Consider the following 20041-nt stretch of genomic DNA (forward strand, 5'->3'; position numbering starts at 1 on the left):
AAAACTTATTATGCTGTGGATGACTATATAGTAATTATATTATATAGCATACTGTGTATTTTGTTGAGATGCATTCTATATTGAGTTGGACTTTATAGCTAAGCAGGAAGACGTGTTTTGTATTTAATATTTCAGATATTTTTGTGTAATCTTGTGTGTGTGTAAACATTCTTCATTTTCAAACTGTTTTATTGATGTTTAAACAAAAAATGAATAGATACAAATCAGAGGAGAAGTTATATCAAATACATAATGCAAAAAATGTACAAACAACAAAAGGGATATATACTGTCAAAGTCATATAAATATAATATTGAGCTATTGTGTATAAACAAAGAACCACAACTCCTCTTGGCAATTCATACAAAGAAAGACTGGAAATTTTTATAATAAAGAGAAAAAAAACACTAAACTAACCTAAAACAAAAAAAGAGACTGGGCAGTCCATTTGAGGACAAAATTAGTAAAGAAAAAAGAAAACGTCCTTCTGGTCTGTTCCGAACCTTTGTGGATAAAGAGGGGAAAAAAGACATACTTATTCATTTAAATAATTAATTATGGGTAACATATAAAAATATGTTAATTATATATGTCATCATTTTACCATGTGGTATGTGTGCACCACACTTAAAAGTAAAATACAAACTAGACGCATAATCCCAGATTCTTGTGTCTTACTTTGAATTAATTTAATGTTTTGAAGTTACAAAACAAAATACTCTCCAAACTCTTCCGACTATAAATCATGGTTAATGAGCAATTATTTGTTGATCTTTGTTCATATCTCCATTGCACTTTCTTCTTTACTGAGATCATCCATAGGATCATAGAATAATTGAAATGCATGGGAGACGGAATCCAAATGACCCATTGTGTGAGTGGTGAGCGAGCTCTTACTTTCCACAGCAGAAAGAGCTTTCTGACTGGTTTCATCACAGTCTGGCATGAATCCTTCAATGCACAGGATTGTAAGAGACTGCAGAGGGTTGTAAACTCAGCCAGTTCCATCACTGTCATAAGCCCCCATGCCATTGAAGACATCTTCAGGAGGCAGTGTCTCAAGAAGACAGTTATTATTAAAGACACTTACCATCCAGAAAATGTCCCCTTTGTGTTGCTATCATCAGGGAGGAGGGAAAGGAGTCTGGAGGCTGCTACCCAAGATTCTAAGCACAGCTTCTTCCTCCGTCATAAGACTTCTGAATGATACATAAATCCGCGAATATTACCTCGTTAGTCTTTTTATGCTTTGTTTTGAATTTATAATAATTTTTATATCTTGCACTGTACTGCTGCAACAAAACAGCAAATTTCCTGACATATGTCAGTGATAATAAACCCAATTCTAATTCTGATTCACATCTTATCTTTCATGGACCTGCAGGTTATGATTATTTAAGCATTTATCCAGGTAGTTATTAAATGATATGAGAATTTTTATCTCCTCCCTACTTCTTGGGGCATAAGCTCTATCTGTTTATCTGTCCAAGGTTTCCATAACTTTACACAGCTCAGTTAAATCTCCCCTCAGTCTCCTTGGTTCAAATGAAAATAATTGTATAAAGGTAGATTCTTCTTGTAACTAAAATCCCCCTGCCCTTCTCTGCAACTTGTTAGAGTGCTTTTACGTATTCCTGTAGTGTAGCAGCCTGAAATGTACACAAATGTATAAAACACTAGCTAGTGTTTTATACCTACGAACATGTCTCCTCTGTATTCTATGCCACAACCAAGAAAGGCTTTCTTAACCACCACATCCACCTTCCTGCTATATTGAGTGACTTTGTGGGCAGACCCTCCAGGATCCCTCTGTTCCTCTACACTTCCCATTCTACCAGTTATACAGCTTTCTCTTGTCTTTTTTGTCCTGCCCATTGGAATAAACTGGTATATTTCTAGTTTGAGTTTGATTTGTTCTCCGTGCCTGTCCATTGGTAATTTGGTGAATTAATTTATTATAGTCACATATACAATAGACAATAGGTGCAGAAGTAGACCATTTGGCCCTTCGAGCCTGCACCGCCATTTTGAGATCATGGCTGATCAACTACTATCAATACCCAGTTCCTGCCTTGTCCCCATATTCCTTGATACCCCTATCCATAAGATACCTATCTAGCTCCTACTAGAAAGCATCCAGAGAATTGGCCTCCACTACCTTCCGAGGCAATGCATTCCAGACCCCCACAACTTTCTGGGAGAAGAAGTTTTTCCTTAACTCTGTCCTAAATGACCTACCCCTTATTCTCAAACCACGCCCTCTGGTACTGGACTCTCCCAGCATCTGGAACATATTTCCTGCCTCTATCTTGTCCAATCCCTTAATAATCTTATATGTTGCAATCAGATTCCCTCTCAATCTCCTTAATTCCAGCGAGTACAAGCCCTGTCTCTCTAACCTCTCTGAGTAAGACAGTCCAGACATCCCAGGAATTAACCTTGTGAATCTACGCTGCACTTCCTCTATAGCCAGAACATCCTTCCTTAACCCTGGAGAACAAAACTGTACACAATACTCCAGGTGTGGTCTCACCAGGCCCTGTACAAATGCAAAAGAATTTCCTTGCTCTTGTACTCAATTCCCTTTGTAATAAAGGCCAACATTCCATTAGCCTTCTTCACTGCCTGCTGCACTTGCTCATTCACCTTCAGTGACTGATGAACAAAGACTCCTAGATCTCGTTGTATTTCTCTCTTACCTAACTCTACACCGTTCAGATAATAATCTGCCTTCCTGTTCTTACTCACAAAGTGGATAACCTCACACTTATTTACATTAAACGCCATATACTAAGGTACAGTGAAAAGCTCTGTTTCGCATGCCATCCATACGGATAATTTCACTACAATACATTGATCTAATACAAGGTAAAACAATAATCAAATGCAGAATAAAGCATTACAGCTACAGAAAAGTTGCAGTCAATAAGGTGCAAGATGATAATGAGGTAGGCTGTGAAGTCAAAAGTCCATGTTATTATACTGAGAACCATTTAATAGTCTTGTAAACAGTGGGATAGAAGCTTTCCTTGAGTTTGGTGATACATGTTTCTGGATTTTATATCTTCTCCCCAGTAGGACTGAGAAGAAGAAAGAATGTCCATGGTTGGTGTGGTCTTTGATTTGTTTGGCTGCTTTACCAAGCCAGCAAGAAGTGTAGGTGGAGTTAATGAGGGAAGACTGGTTTCCGTTATATGCTGAGCTGTGTCTGTAAATCTGCAGTTTCCTGCAATCACAGCAAAGTAGTTTCAATATCAACCCATGATACATCTTGATAGACGAGAGTAAATCTGCCCACGCTCAAAATCTGAGCAACACACACACAAAATGCTGGAGGAACTCAGCAGCCCAGGCAGCATTTTGTGCATGTGTTACATATATCTAGATAGGATGCTTTCTATAGTGCTTCAATAAAAAATTGGTGAGAGTCAGAGCGCGTGCCAAATTTCTTTAGCCTCATGATGAAGTAAAGACACTAGTGACCTTTCTTGGTTGGAGCAAGACAGGCTATTGGTGATATTTACTCCCATGAACTTGAACTTCATTTTGATTTTATTCTGCAAGCTGCAAGAATCCTCCTCCTCATTATTAAAACAGCTTGCCAATTCTAATATCTTCAGAAAACTTCTTAATAGTGGACCTTGATTTATCTAAATCCTTCAAATATACTACAAAGAGCTTTGGGCCATAAGATCGAGAATGGATTTTCTTACACTTAATGGGTACATCATTCTTCTGCACTTCCAGGTTCAATGGCCAAGTGGCTTTAATCTTATTTTCAAAAATGCAGAATTAAATGAAATTGCCTAGAAATGCGCTTGCATCAATTTTTAAACAAGGGTGTATAAGATAATGAGAGGCATTGATCATGTGGATAGTCAGAGGCTTTTCCCCAGGGCTGAAATGGCTAACACGAGAGGGCATAGTTTTAAGATGCTTGGAAGTAGGTACAGAGGAGATGTCAGGGGTAAGTTTTTTACGCAGAGAGTGGTGAGTGCGTGGAATGGGCCGCCAGCAACAGTGGTGGAGGTGGAAACGATAGGGTCTTTTAAGAGAATCTTGAATGGCTACATGGAGCTCAGAAAAATAGAGGGCTATGGGTAAAACCTAGGCAGTTCTAAGGTAGGGACATGTTCGGCACAGTTTTGTGGGCCAAAGGGCCTATATTGTGCTGTAGGTTTTTTATGTTTCTATGCTGGAAATATGAGTAATGCACACAAAATGCTGGAGGAACTCAGCAGGCTAGGCAGCAGTTATGGAAAAAAGTACAGTCAACATTTTGGGGCAAAAATCCTGCTTAAGAGTTTCAGCCCAAACCATTGAATGTACTTTTTTCCATAGATGCTGCCTGGCCTGCTGAGTTCCTCCAGCATTTTGTGTGTTTTGCCTGCATCAATTTTTGGTGTATAAAAACACAGCTGTGTTTTGTTTTGATACCCAGCAAAGATCTACCTACAAGAACATCCGCACTGCTCCTCCATGGTTAGGTCCATATGAATGCAGCTGCCAACACTTTTCTGCACAGCATCTAAATAAGGTTAAAAACACACTCCACAAGGCAGCATAACCACAGCAACACAGCATGGCTCTCATGTAGAAAAAGAGAGATTGTAAAACGAGAAAAAGGATTCTGAATTTACTGTAAGAGACACAGAGGCTTCAGTAATTGAAATACTTTACAGGAGGAAAGTATGGTTTGCTAGGAAATACTTTTCAAGCAACTAGCTGAGGTCATGGTTAGAAGAATGGAGGGAAAAAAAAAGTGTTTTTAAGATGTCTTCCCTTTTCCTTAACTATGTTTTCCCTTCAATCTAACTTAGCAGGTCTCTCAACTCTATCTGTTCTCATTTCTGCTTTCACCCCTTCTTCTCTCAGAACAAGGATAGCATTTTCCTTGTCCCTACCTTCCACTTCACCAACCACCATACTGAAAAAATATTCCATCCCAACTTGCATCACGTTCACAGAAATTTTACAATAGGACATACCTTCTCCTTTTCTTCCCTTTCAATCCTCTGAAGGGACCATTTCTTCCATGACTCTGTCAACCTTTCCCTTTCTCATAACTACTTACCTTACAACCACCAAATGCAGATTGGATAATCAATTTGTTTGACCCCTCTATTCAGTTCACAAGGACAATGCTGAGCTTTCAGTCATCTTTCCCGCTTGCCTCGTCTCCAAGGTGAGCTGCAGGTATAATAATAAAAATAGAAAATGCTGGACACATTCAACATCTGTAGAAAAAAGTAGCTGAGTTAATGCTTCCGTTCAATAAAATTTGATCTGAACTTAAAAAAAGAGGAAGCAAGGGAGAAGAAAGGATGAAGAAAGTCAAGGAATCATGCTATGTCTGCATGGCAACAGACTCCAAGGAGAGGATAGATCAAGTTCCTGCCATCTTCACCAATCTATATCAGGATAGGAGGACCATGGAGACTCAATGACTCATTACATTCAAAACACAGGTGAATAGATTGCTGGGTAGAATTATGGGGAGAGTATAGAAAAATTCTGACCCTTGAACCTGTTCCATTTTATCATACAATACTCCCCAATACTCTAAATTACTTCTACTGTTAAGTTCTTATGCCATTGAAAACCACCTTACTTGGTTGTGAGCAAACACGAGGAAATCTGCAGATGCTGGAAATTCAAATAACAACACACACAAAATGCTGATAGAACACAGCCGGCCAGGCAGCATCTATAGGGAGAAGCGCTGTCGACGTTTGGGTCCGAGACCCTTTGTCAGGACTAACCAAAAGGAAAGATAGTAAGAGATTTGAAAGTAGGGGGATTACTATCTTTTTTTCTCAGATCAAGCTGGTAAAACCTAAGATATGGGCATATGATATGGGCATAAGATATGATTTCTCAACTGCTAGGAACTTTTGGACTTTAGTGGAGTTTGGTATTGTGTCTTTCTGAAGACTTACATAGATATTGTTGTGTAGCTCTGATTGTTTAATGCTTTTCTGTAGTGCTTTTGAGATGCTATCAGTTGTAGATAATAATTTTGGGGCAATGTATACCCTGTTCATGCTCCAAAGTCTTTCAGTTTCCTCTTTTAATTCTGCTTATTTCTGATGTTTTTCACTTTCTGATTTCCTTAAGTTATGTGAGTTTGGAATGGATACATCGATCAAACAAGATGTTCTTGTTTATCCTGTAATATTATATCCAGATGGCTATTATGGAATGGCCTATCTGTAATAACTGATAAGTCATAATATAATTTGTGGGATTCTGACTGAATCAATCTTGTATTTATAGTAAGGTTTGAGTTTGTAATTTAAAGCAGAATTTTGGTGAATGATATTTGCCACTTGTTTGTGCCCTTGTAAGTACTCAGATGAGTAAAACTGCTGCAGGATCCTGTAATATGTTGGATTGTTTCTGGTTTCTCTTGGCATTTTCTGCATTTATTGTCCTGAATTTGTTGGTCATTCATTATGTACTTTTGATATTCCTTTTTGTTAACCACTTGGTCCAGTATTGCCACAAGGAACCCTTCTGTTTCTGGGAAATGGTCTCCAACTCTGTGCCAGCTATTTATAGCTTCCTCATTGACATCTAGTCTGCTCAGATCATGGGGGTGTCTTCCAAGAAGATCATGCTCTTCCACTGGTTAACTTTTTGATATTAGTGATAATTTCTTCATTTTTCTTAGTTGGGTTCTCATTTAAGTTTAGTGCTATACACTTATCAAAATTGCATATTCTTGCATGGATTCCTGTTTTTTGTTGTTGAAAGTATATCCTTACAAGTTTTTTCTGACTGTTGTATCGACTTAGTTGGCTTCATCTTGGGTACTAGCCTACAAAGCACCCAGGACATATTCAAGGAGTGGTGTCTCAGAAAGGCAGGATCCATTATTAAGGACCCCCAGCACCCAGGGCATGCCCTTTTTTCACTTTTACCATCAGGTAGGAGGTACAGAAGCCTTAAGGCACACACTCAGCGATTCAGGAACTCCTTCTTCCCCTCTGCTATTTGTTTCTTAAATGGACGTTAAACCCATGAACACTGCTACACTTTTTAAATCTATATTATTTCTGTTTTTACTCTATTCAATTAGATTTTAATGCACTCAATAGACATATATTGTAATTTATTTATTTGTTTGTTTGATTATTTATTTTAGTTGCTGCTTTTCTTCTTCTTCTAGATTATGTACTGCATTGAAATGCTGCTGTTAATTTAACAAATTTCACACCACATGCCAGTGATAATAAACCTAATTCTGGTTTTTAATTTATTTTATTATTATTATTTCTATTTTAATTGTGGCTTTCTGTAGATTTACATAGATATTACTGTGTACCCCTAATTGTTTAAAGCTATTAAACAATAGCTGGGCTGACACCAGTTATAGATATTACTATCGGGGCAATTTATACCCTGTTCATGTTCCAAAGTCTTTCGATTTCCAATTTTAATTCAGGATATTTCTGATGTTTTCACCTCTTGATTTTTGTAAGTTAAGTGTGTTTCAAATTTATACATCTATTAACTGAGCTGCTCTTGCTTGTTTATCATGTATTATTATATCTGGATGGTTATTATCGATTATCTTATTTGTAATAGTATAATTTGTGGCATTCTGACTCTATAACTGGATTAGTCTTCTATTTATCGTAAGGTGTGATTTCATTTATGAGTTTGTATTTTAAAGCAAGATTTTGATGAATGATGATTGCCACTTGATTGTACCTGTGTAAGTAATCGGATGGTGTTAAACTGCTACAGGATCCTGTAGTGTTTTGGATTGTGTCTAGCTTTTCTCAGTATTTTCTATATTTATTATCTTGAATTTGTTTGTTTTTAATTATGTATTTTTGTGTTTTTTTTTTGTATTAACCACCTGGTCCTGCATTGCCACAAGGAACACTTCTGTTACTGGAAAGAAGCAGGCATTCGACACTTCCTTGTCGACACCTACTCTGCTCAGATCATGGAGATGTCTTCCATGGAAGTTCATGCTTTTCCATTGGTTAACTTTTTCTTCAGTAATGATAATGTCTTTATGTTTCTGGGTTGGGATCTCATTTAAGTTTAGAATTATCAGAATTGCATATGCTCATGTGGAATGCTGAATTCTGTTTTCATTGATGAAAGTATATCCTCAGAAGTTTAATCTGATTGTTGTGTAGATTTTTAATGTCTGTTATTCTCTTTGCCCTTCTGTCCCAGGTAGTGCTAATCTAAGCACATTCAAATGTTTATAATGTTTTCTGAAATTTGTCATTTCAGTTCTTATTTTTCTTTGTAAATTTTCCAGATTGGTTTTGCACAAAGATATTATGTCAAAAAGAATACAATAATGTAGTTATAGTGAAAGTGTTTATTGCCTTGGTTACATTTTTACTGTTGAGCTCTGTTTGGCAAAACTTGGAAGTCTAAAAGTAAATTCTGTCAGGTTTTTCCTTTATTGCACTGTGATTTATAAACTTTCTTTGTTGATATCACAGATACTCACATGTTTCATATTTATCCATCAGTTGTATTGTATCCTGCTGCACTGTTTTATATTCTACTAGCTGTAGTACTCCGTTCTTTATCTTTTAAGTTTTGTATTTATCCAGTCCAAAGTTCATGTTTATATCTTTTGAAAACTAGTTCTACTATTTGCATTAATTGCTTTAGCTTAACTGATGAAGGAGCATATAATTTAAAATCATCCACGTATAAATTGTGTGTTAAGGTGTAGCTCATTGCATTGTTCTGATTTGATACACAATTTTTGTCAGATTCAGTAAATTCGAGTGGGTTTAAACCTAGACAGAACCAGAGTCACCTTGGAAAATGACTCGGTTTATTTTGATAATGGGGATAATATCATTTTTAAAATTGTTAATATATAGGGTGATTGCAGCACACCAATGCTTCATCAGATGTTGCAGGAATTTCACAAGTATTGGGCATAGTTTATATATATATTGAGAACTTCTATTAACTATGAGTGTGGGACAGAGTCAAATGCCTTTTGCTATTCTAGTAACATGAAAAATTTCTGCTTTTACAGAATCTATTATCAGTTGTTCTTTACACCCTTTCATATCTTCTGGCGTCCTTTCTGCTCAATTGTAAGTATATTGTGGTTATTTAAGTGAGTGATGATTAGCTGCAAGATACATGTTGTTACAATTTTATATATAGTTTGTAAACAAATAATAGGATCTTTGTTGGATCTTTTGTGATTTCCCCTTTGGATAAAATAATATGTTTTACCTTCTGTCAAAATTCAGACTCTATTTCAGGATTTTTAAGAAAACCGTTGATAAGCATTTATAGGCATGGATGAAGGCAAGTTAAGTTTTATACCAGTAATTATGAATATTTTCACTTCCAGTACTTTTCCAGCGGAGGGTATTTTTTATTACCTCTTTCAGCATATTTGTTGTAACTTCAGGTACTTGCATTTCTTCAATCCTGTGTGCACGTTCTTTTTCCTGTCTAAATCAGCTTGCTTCTTGATTGTGTTGCAACCTGTTTGACCAGATACTAGACCAAAGGTTCATTATCTCTGTGTCTGTTGGTGATTCTGTGCTGGGGTTGATAGTATTTTGGTGCACCAAATTTAGTTTCAATGCCCTGTATAAACCTTTTTCACTGTTTCTGAACTGATAATTCTGTTTTCATCTAGTGCATTTTGTGTATCCATTTTGTATTATTATTATTATTATTATTACTTTTTATTATTTATCCTTTTTTGCATTTGCCCTGTTGTATTTTGCACTTTGTTCAGTCTTGGGTGTAGTCTTTCATTGATTCAGTTATGTTTCTTGCATTTATTGAGAATTCCCACTAGAAAATGAATCTTATATGCTGATATATACTGTATATATTTTGATAATAAATTCCCTTTGAACTTTAAACTTTAGAAACTGGGAGATACTTTATCCTTGAAATTATAACATCACTGCAGTAGGTCACATATTTTATATACTGCAGAATAATTTAGACCTGTACCATAGCTGCTATGTTGTTCTGATGATGATCATGTATGACCCCTGCTGAGAAGTTGATTATAATATTGCGATGCTTATTCCTTGCCTACTCTGCTCTTGTAATATTTAGCTCAGACAGTTCTAGGGGAGATACTCCAATGGATGGAAGAGAAATAAGGCTTAAGGCTGAAAGCTTCTGCAGAAGTGAAACATCTGCTGTTCATTCCTTTTTCTCTAAAGTCTCTCCTTTATGTGGGCAATAGAAAATGACAGAATCAGGAGAGAAAACATAAATGAAAAATGATAGTTTGTGCAGGAACATGTGACATTGTGTTGATTAGATCCAGTTGTTGTAATCCGAGTGAAATAATGTGAGACTTCATCAACTACCTGCATTTCAGTTTTTATTTCTGAACACCAGTAGCTGAAATTTTGGTGTTCTCTAATGAGCAGCAAATGATATTACAATCTTTACAACTGACTCAAGGATTAAATTGGTTTGTTCCTGGAGGTGACCAGATAGTTCCAAATTGACATGATTTCTCCCAGAAATAATCTCCAGTACATTCTACTGAAGGTAAAATTAAAGTTGCATTGTATTGTATCTAAAAATACATGCAATACATGCAGACCAATCTAGTGGTTTAATTGTTACCTGAGGATTCCTTTGCTGAGGATGACTGGAAAAGGTGAGGGAAAATACTGTTCTATTCCCCTTAGTCCTCTCTGACTATTGCCAAAAAATTAGATGCACCCAATTGTGCTGACTATCCCTGTTGTGTATCATAGGAAAAGCCATTCTGGCAGCTTAACTTCTTAACTGACATTTAGCTTTCCTGACTTCTGGTCGTCAATTGCTGCATTGTGCTTAGACGGGATAAATAAAACAGGATTATGTTTGAGGAGTTCTTCAGCCGGTGCTGAATGTCATGGATTGGTTCATTATCCATTCAGAAAACTGATGGCAGAGGGTCTTCTCACCTGCCTATTATTTTTCCCTGAATCCCTCCTCCTTCCCTTTCTCCTATGGTCCACTCTCCTCTTCTATCAGATTCCTTCCGCTCCAGCCTTTTATCTTTCCCACCCACTTGGCTTCACCTATCACCTTCCAGCTATCCTCCTTCCCCTCCCTGACTGTTTTATTCTGACATCTTCTTCCTTTCATTTCTGTCCTTAAGAAGGATTTCTGGTCGAAAAGTCAACTATTTATTCATTTCCATAGATGATCCCTGTCCTGCTGAGTTCCTCCAGCATTTCGTGTGTTTTGTTTTACATTCAGATTGTTCAAAAATTCCGTCTTTGCAATAGCTGCATTGCCCAGTTAAAAAAGTTTATATTCAATTGGAAAGAGTAGTTCTATATTAACAGACTCTTTGAGTGCCTGTGCAATATCATGAACCATAGGCAGCAGAGATGTTGTATAGTGGATTATTCCTCACTGTTGTAGGGCTGCAGACAGTTACAGCCATCTCTGCATTTGTCTCATTAAACATTTACAAGAAGAGGTGCTTGTTTAACTTCCTTCATTTGTTTGCAAATACCCAAGGTGCATCTCTAAAATGTTTTCACAATAGAAATATCCTCAGGCTCTTCACAGAAAAAGATGGAACAGAATATTTAAGTCACAGCAAAACATGTCACCTGCCTATAAAATCACTACCAGGAATAAACCACACAAATCCCTTTGCATTGGAAGGAAATGGTGTTACTTTCAATGTGAAGACGTTTTTTCAACAACCAGGATCGTACCTTCTTTTATCTGGACAAAACAAAAAAAATATCTCAAACTGTTTAAACAACAACACACACGAAATGCTGGTGGAACACAGCAGGCCAGGCAGCATCTATTCTCCCTATAGATGCTGCCTGGCCTGCTGTGTTCCACCAGCATTTTGTGTGTGTTGTTGTTTGAATTTCCAGCATCTGCAGATTTCCTCGTGTTTGCTCTCAAACTGTTTAGTCAATCATTGCAGGATTTCCTCAAGACTCACTTTTTAAACTCATTGTTCATACCTGTAATGTTATAGAGTGAATGTCTTTCCACCTTCTTCTAAATCAATTTGTGTTAATTGAATTATTTGAAATTTTAAAGAAAAATTGAGAAATATGAACTGATTGAAAAATTTTGACCTATAGTACAAATTAAAAGTCAATTTATGTTAAACCAATATAATTGATCCTCTTTTCTGGAACTAAAGTTCACTGAATACATATTTCTGAAGGTAGATTCCTAATTAATCACATATACTCTGCACATCGTTGTATGTAAGTAGTTATATGGTATTAGAAATAGATTCCTGTTCAAGATGATCTAATTTCCATCAAAATATGATTAAAGGGCAATTGATGGTCTTAATAACCATCATAAAAGTTGTATTTATAAGCTAAATGTGAATTGTTTAAAGCATTTTGAGCCATGGAGAAACTGATAAATAGGCTTCTTTAAAAGCATTTCCTCTACTAGGTTTAAATTGTGATGCCAGTGGCTGCTTGCCTATTCACTTTCCATCCTAATTTTGGTATTTGTATAGGTTTAATATTGTCATATTGTATGAACATGATAAAGTTAAAATCTTTGCTTTGCATGCCAAATCATGTCATACATAATTACATCAAGGCCATACAAAGGTGCAGAATATAGATTTGCAGGTGCAGAATTAGTGTAGTGCAGGTAACCTCATTTGTCTATGATGAGGTAGATTTGGAGTTCACCATTTTGCATACGAGAGATCTGTTCAAGAGTCTGATAAAGTAGAGTAGGATCTAGTCTTGAGTCAGGTGGCTAGTGTTCTCAGGCATTTGTATCTTCCACCTTTTTGGAGAGGGGAGAAGAAAGAATGACTAGGGAGGGAAATGGCCTTGATTGTGTCAGTAACTTCCCTTTACATTGTGGAAAGTTCAGACAAAGTCAATGACAGGGAGATTGGTTTTTGTGATGGCCTCTCTGAAATTTATTGTAGTCTTGGGCAAAGCAGTTACCATGCCAAACTGTAATGCATCCAGCTAGGATACTTTCTGTGGAACATCTCTACAAAATTCATATGAGTCATCAGGTACATGCCAAATTTCCTTAGCCTTCTAAGGAAGTAGAGACTTTGATGTGATTTTTGGCCATAGAGTCTATATGTCTGAACCAGGTCAAATTGTTGCTGATATTTATCCATAGGAACCCAGAGCTCTTAACTACCTCCACCTCCACCATACTGATGGGGGTATGTACTCCACCTCACTTGTTGAAGTCAATGTCCTTCATCTTCCTTTGTGTTGCTGCCTAGAGTGAAATGTTGCTATCCCTACAACTTCTCACTAGATTCTCTGTCCCCTTCTTAAACTCAGTTCTTAATTTTCTCAAAGGTGTTCACTAAACACATTGACTTACAAATCCAGAGAAAGAAACCTACATTCACTTGATTTTTAATATTGTAATATTTGAACTCAGCATTGACTTTATACATTGTGTGTGCTTTGATTACTGACCTCAAAGGGGGCACCATTAGTTATCTTTTAATGTCTCAATTCTAAACTCAGAAACTATGTTTTGGGGTATGAATTGGTTGGAGTAAAGATTGCAGTCCATAGTAGGAAAGATCACAATGAAAATGGGAGGAAAATCAGTGAGGTATTAAGTGAATGTTTTTACATATTTTGTGGTGTGAATGATGGAATCCTCACACTAAATTCTACATATCAGACTGGGAACTCAATCATTCTTAAGAGGGACTGGATCATTTCCAGAGGCATCTAGATGCAGAAATCCAGCAGAAAACCTATAAGCTAAGAGTCAAATGGTGGAGGTACGTGGGAGAGGAGACTCAGTAACTAGTGAACAGCCAAGGAGTATGCCAGTTATTCAGCACCCACAAGGCCATCTCTGGGCCAACCACTGTCAACTCTGTGCTGCTGAGAATCATGGTGATGTAATCAGGAATAGAGAGACCATCAACTTCCACTGGAAAGAACACATGAAGGCCCTCCCCAACATTGACTCTGTCCTTAACATGAGTGCTCTTGTCTCAGTCCCAAATCACCTTACATTGTCTATCCTCATCACCGGATCTGACAGAGAGGAATGAAAAATAAATCTCAATTCTAATAAAGAGTAAGATGACTTTAGGAACAGATTTCTATCTGACAGTAGTAAGGAGTACCAGTCACTAATACAAATCTGGGAAGAGGAGAGTTCCAGGTGACCTGTTATCATCACCAGAGTCCACTTCAAATATCTCTTTCCAGTGTATAAAAAAATGCTTTCTATATTATAAGGTGGTTTCCATCCACCTGGAGATGCAATAGACATGATCTTCACCATATAACCACTCTGATAAAAAAGCAGACAACATCCTCCAGCTCCACATATGGCCTGCATACATCACACTAAAGCCTTTGACTCTTTAAACCTGGAGGGACAGTGAAACTATTCAACTGTCTATAGAAATTTATGTTTTATCCATATCAACTTGAAAAAGCTGATAATAACAATGGGTTGATAACTAAACCAGTTTCAATGATGACTGGTGTCAATTAAGGCTATGTAAATATCTCAACACTTCTTATGCTGACATTGCATCTCACCTCAAAGAACCAGCACATGGAACTAAACTAATCTTCAAAATTGATGGCGGTCAGTTCAGGTTGCAGCGGCTCCACTTGACAGGCTATGTAAATATCTCAGTATTTGAACTGCAGTATGTATACCACTCTTGCTTTTGCCCACATTCAAATGTCAAGCCCAAGCTTTGTCAGGTTCTCTGGGCATATGTTATTATTTGCTTGCATGAACCTAGACACCCAATGACAACAACCTATACTGATCTTGGGAAGAGGTTACCAGGTGGACAGATGTAAACATGCAAGAGTATCCTCATAGCCTTTAAGAAGATCTTGACCAGCTCCTTAGAATATTTGGCCGATGACAGCTCAAAGTGAAACAGTCAGCTCAGGGGAGGCATTGTGAAAGTCAAGCCCCATATTAGGAGCATATTGAGCCAAATGTAAACAGCAGAAGCAAAAGTTACCCACCCACCTGCCAGTCCTGACCCCTCTATGGAAGAGTCTGCAACTCCCGAATTCCCTCAGAATCGGATTTATTATTACTGACATATGTTTTGTAATTTGTAGCTTAGTGGCAGCAGTACAGTGCAAGACATAAAATTTATATGATACAGTAGTGTAGCAGTTACTGCATCACTTTGCAGTCCAAGCTGTAAGATCAGGTTAGATTCCTGTTGCAGTCTGCAGGGAGTTTGTATGTTCTTCTTGTGGATGTGTGGTTTTCCTCCGTGTGCTCCGATTTCCATTTACACTCCAAAGACATGTGGTTAGTGTTAGTAAGTTGTGGACATGTTGGTGCCGAAGCCATAGAAGCACTTGCAGGCTGAACAGCACAATCCTTACTCATTTGATTTGACATAAGCATTGCATTTCACTTTATGTTTCATTGTGCATATGACAAATAAAGCTAATCTTTAAAAATAAATAAGAAAATAAATAGTGCAAAAGTGGAGTAATGAGGTAGTGTTCTTACATTCATGGAACTTTCTGAAAACTGATGCCGAAGGGGAAAAAGCTGTTCCTAAAACATACAGGCACCTCCACTCATCACAGTAGCCATCTTAAAAGTCAGTTCGATAAGTCTATGGATAGACAAATTTTAGAGGGCTATGGGCCAAATACAGGAAAATTGGAGCAGTTTTAGTGGACACCTTGATTGCCCTGAGCTGCATTAGTCCATGATTCTAGCTCAGAAAATACAAAACTAGAGTGGAGTTGGTACCAAGTGTCTGCTTAAAAAAGCACAGTATAATGATAAGGAATAAATAGATTCCAAAAATTAGATGAACTATATTTTAGGAAGACTGTTTTGTTAATCAGTGATGAGTGAAATATTTGAATAATTAATCAGGAACATTGTTGAAATCACAGAAAGGATATAAAGCTCAGGACAAACTTTCTTGGAATTAATAACTTTATTGCATTATTTAATGAGATGAAATGGAATGGGAAAATATTGAAAATGTTCCCTCGGTTGTCTCTGCAGTTGTTCAGTGCAACACATTGTCTCAGTAAATAAGGCTACAGCTGTAGAGTTCCAGGGATCTCAGTTCTACACCAACTCTGGTGTCCCTTCTGTGGAGTTTGCACATTTTCCCTGTGACTGTGTGCATCTCCTTCAGGTGTAGGCAATTGATGGGGGAGCATGCTGAGGGGAGCTGATGGGTTGGTGAATGATGGGTATGTAAGGATTCAAAGGTTCATTTATTATCAAAGTATACTCCTCCTCCAGCTATCCACAAAACCAAGAAAAAAAAAGAACAGCAACATAATCATCAACTCCCAAATCCCCCTCTCACCAAACAAAAAAACTAACAAAAAATGCAACATGAACATTGATCACCAGATGCCTTACCCTTACACAGAATGCCACAAAAAACATTGATCCCCAAATCCTCCACCCATACACAAAGAAAATGAGGAAGAACATGCAAGAAACACAGAATATAAAAAAACCTATTAGACTGAAAGATTGTCCATTGACCACTGTCTGAATCCATATCCATATACAAAACACAGAAACCCTAGGTAACTTTCTCCAGAATAAAGTTGGATAACAGGATAAAGTTGGGGAGTAAGTTTGATGGACTACTTTGAGAACTGATGTAGATTCACTGGATATAGGAGAAGCCTCAGTTCTGGAGATTCAGACTTCAGAAAGTAGTGTTTAATGCTCAAATATTGCAACATAGTGCAAATAGCATACACAAAAAAGATCAGAAAATGAATTTTCACCTGGAAAGCTGTAAAAAAGCAACAATAACTGTTCAGAAATTGCATTATATCATTATCTTGCAAAAGGTAAGGGCACTTTGTTGAATTTTAATACCAAATTGAATTTTGTTTAAAAGATTTTCAAGAAATAGCTTTACAAATAATAAACTTGCATGTAGCCAGTTCCTGCACTGAGATAATCTCCTTTTGGCTTCAGTTTGCCTACTGCCACAAAAGGTCAATGATTTCTCTGGTTCTTTACTCCGCTCTGGATCATCTGGATAACAGGGAATTTTGTGTCAGGCTACATTGAATACAGTTCATTGACTACAGCTCGACATTCATTACCATCATCCCATCCAAGCTCATCTTCAGCCTTCAAGACCTGGCACTCTCCTTCACCCTCTGCAACCAGATACTCATTTTCTCACTAGTGGAACTCAATCAGGGAGGACTGGTAATAACCTCTCCTCCTCAATGATAATCAACACAGATGCACTACAAGGTTTCATGCTTGGTCCTTTTTCTACTCCCTATCACACATCATATAAGCACAGCTCCAATGTCATATTCCAATTCACTGATCAGACTACTGTTGGATGAATCACAGGTAGTGATAAGGCTGCTTACCGGAGTGAGACAGGACACAAGGTTGAGTGCGCTCACTCAATAACAGCAAAATTAACGAACCGATTGTCAACTCCAGGAAGTGGAAGGTCAAACTTGTGCCAATTTATATTAAGGATCAACAATGGAAGAAGCAGCTTTAAATTCTTTGGTGTTTACATATCGAATAAACTGGCCTGACCTCGGCAATTAGATTCAATCACAATGAAGATATGCTAGCATCTTAACTTTCCTAAGTTAAGGAGCTTTGGCTTGCCATCAAATACTCTAACAAACTTCTACAGATGTACTGTTGAAAATACCCTGAACTGTTGCTGTAGAGAGTAGTGGATTGACAGGCTCAAGTCCCTTTACCATCGCTAGTATCTACATGAAGCACTTCCTCAAGAAAGCAACATCTGGTCACAAAGATTCCCACCAACGGGACCAGGCCATATTTTCATAGCTACCATTAGATAGGAGTTTAAAAAAAGCCTGAAGCCCTACGTTACCAAGTTCAAGAACAGCATCCCTTCAACCATTCAATTCTTGAACCAACTGGCAAAACTCTAATCATTGAAGGTTAGCATTACCTTGACCACTTTGATAATTTTCTACTAAAATTTACTTCTTTTGTTCTAATTGTGTACTTTCCAATAAAAGCTGCGCATAACTTATGTTTATTTTTAATGCTGCTTCTATGATTTTACGTGTCTGTGATGCTGCTGCAGGTAAGTTTATCTTTTCATTGTACATGTGCATATGTGTATTTGTTCATATGTTAAACTCATCTTTGGCTTTACCTTGAAAGTGCAAGTCTAGCAATCAGGATAACCATATTTGCTGTAGAAATACAGATAAGACCATTGCTTTAAACTACATCTATTTCAATGGCTTAATAGGTAATGCAACTGAGGTCAAGGATTCCCTCTGAGCACCAGGATAGTGAACAGAAATGTAGCTGAGAGGCAAGCCAGAAATGCAGCTGAATGTTCTGGGATACCAATGCTTTAGGCATGTCAAAGGAGGACGTAAGATTAGAGAGAGAGTTGCCTTTTTAATCAGGGAGGACAAAGCAGCAGTGCTTAGAAAGGATATTGCAGAGGTATCATCTAACAAGGGCATTTGAATAGAACTTCGAAATAAAAATAAGATGGTCATCTTGCTAGGACTATATCATAGACCCCTCCTCATATTCAGTGGGATCTTGAGAAGCAGATATGATAAGAAATTGTAATGCAGTTGTGAGAATAGTGGGATAGTGCTAATAGGAGATTTCAACATTTCCGGTGTTGACAGGGCCCACCAGACTGTGAAGGGTCTGGATGAGGCAGAATTTGTGCAGTCCATCCAAGATAGATTCCTCATGCATTATATTGAGGAGCCTACTCTGGAAGGAGCAATATGGATCTTCCCTCAGGGAGCAAGGTGGGCCAAGTTACTGAAGTACCAGTTGGGTCCAGTGATCACAATTCTATTAGTTTTTTTTTTAAAGTTATGGAAAAAAATAGAACATGTCCACAGTTTAAAACCCTGAATTAGAGAAGGAATGAGTTTGGGACATTAGGCAGGACTTAGCTTAGGTAATGGGTGATTCTATCTAAAGACAAAAAAATCTGCAGATGCTGGAAATTCAAACAACACACACAAAATGCTGGAGGAAATCAGCATCTATGGAAAAAAACAAGCAGTCGATGTTTCGGGCTGAGACCATTCTTCAGGGCTAGAGAAAAGGATAAGAGGTCAGGGTGGGAAGGTGGGGAAAAGGGTTGAAGAAACACTAGGTGATGAGTGAAACCAGGAGGGGGAGGGGTGAAGTAAGGAGCTGGGAAGTTGATAGGTGAAAAAGATACAGGGCTGGAGAAGGGTGAATCTGATAGGAGAGGACAGAAGGCCACGGAAGAAAGGGAAGAGGGAGGCGCACCAGAGGGATGTGATGGGCAAGTAATGAGATAAGGAGAGAGAGGAAAATGGGAATGGGGAATGGTGAAGAGCAGGAGGAGGAATAACTGGAAGTTGGAGAAATGGATGTTCATGCCATCAGATAGGAGGCTACCGAGGTGGAACATAAGGTGTTACTTCGCCAAGCTGAGTGTGGCCTCATCACAGCAGTGGAGGAGGCCATTGACTGACACGAGAAATAACAAGCGTTTTATGAGTAATATCAGAAGCCGGGGCAGCATGTTCCTATTTGGGTGAAAGGTACCCTGGCTGATGAGAGATATTGAGGTACTGGTCAGGGAAAAGAAGGAAGTCTACATCGTGTTTAAGCAGCTGAGTAGGAATAAATCCCTTGATGAATATAATAAGCTTAAGACCAGGCTGAAGAATGAACTCAGGAAGGCAAAAATAGTCTATGAGATGGATTTTACAGACAGAGTCCCAAGAAGTTTTCCAGTTAAGCAGTAGATGTCTTCAACCTCACACTGCTGCACTCTGAGGTTTCCATCTGATTCAAAGACCACCAATCATACCAGTAGGGTGAGGTGCTTCAATGACTATCAATTAATAGAATTCCTTTATACCACTGGAAAGTGTTTTGAGAGGTTGGTTATCGCTAGAAATAACTCCTGTGTGAACAAGGACCTGGATCCAGTGTAATTTGCCTACATCATGGGAGTCACAATCTCAGTGGCTCTCTGTTCTGCTTTGGAACATATAGACAATACCAAAGCATACATCAGGCTGCTATTTATTGGTTATAGAATGACATTCAG

Source organism: Hypanus sabinus, chromosome 10 (assembly GCF_030144855.1).
Source record: "Hypanus sabinus isolate sHypSab1 chromosome 10, sHypSab1.hap1, whole genome shotgun sequence".
Classification (NCBI taxonomy): domain Eukaryota; kingdom Metazoa; phylum Chordata; class Chondrichthyes; order Myliobatiformes; family Dasyatidae; genus Hypanus; species Hypanus sabinus.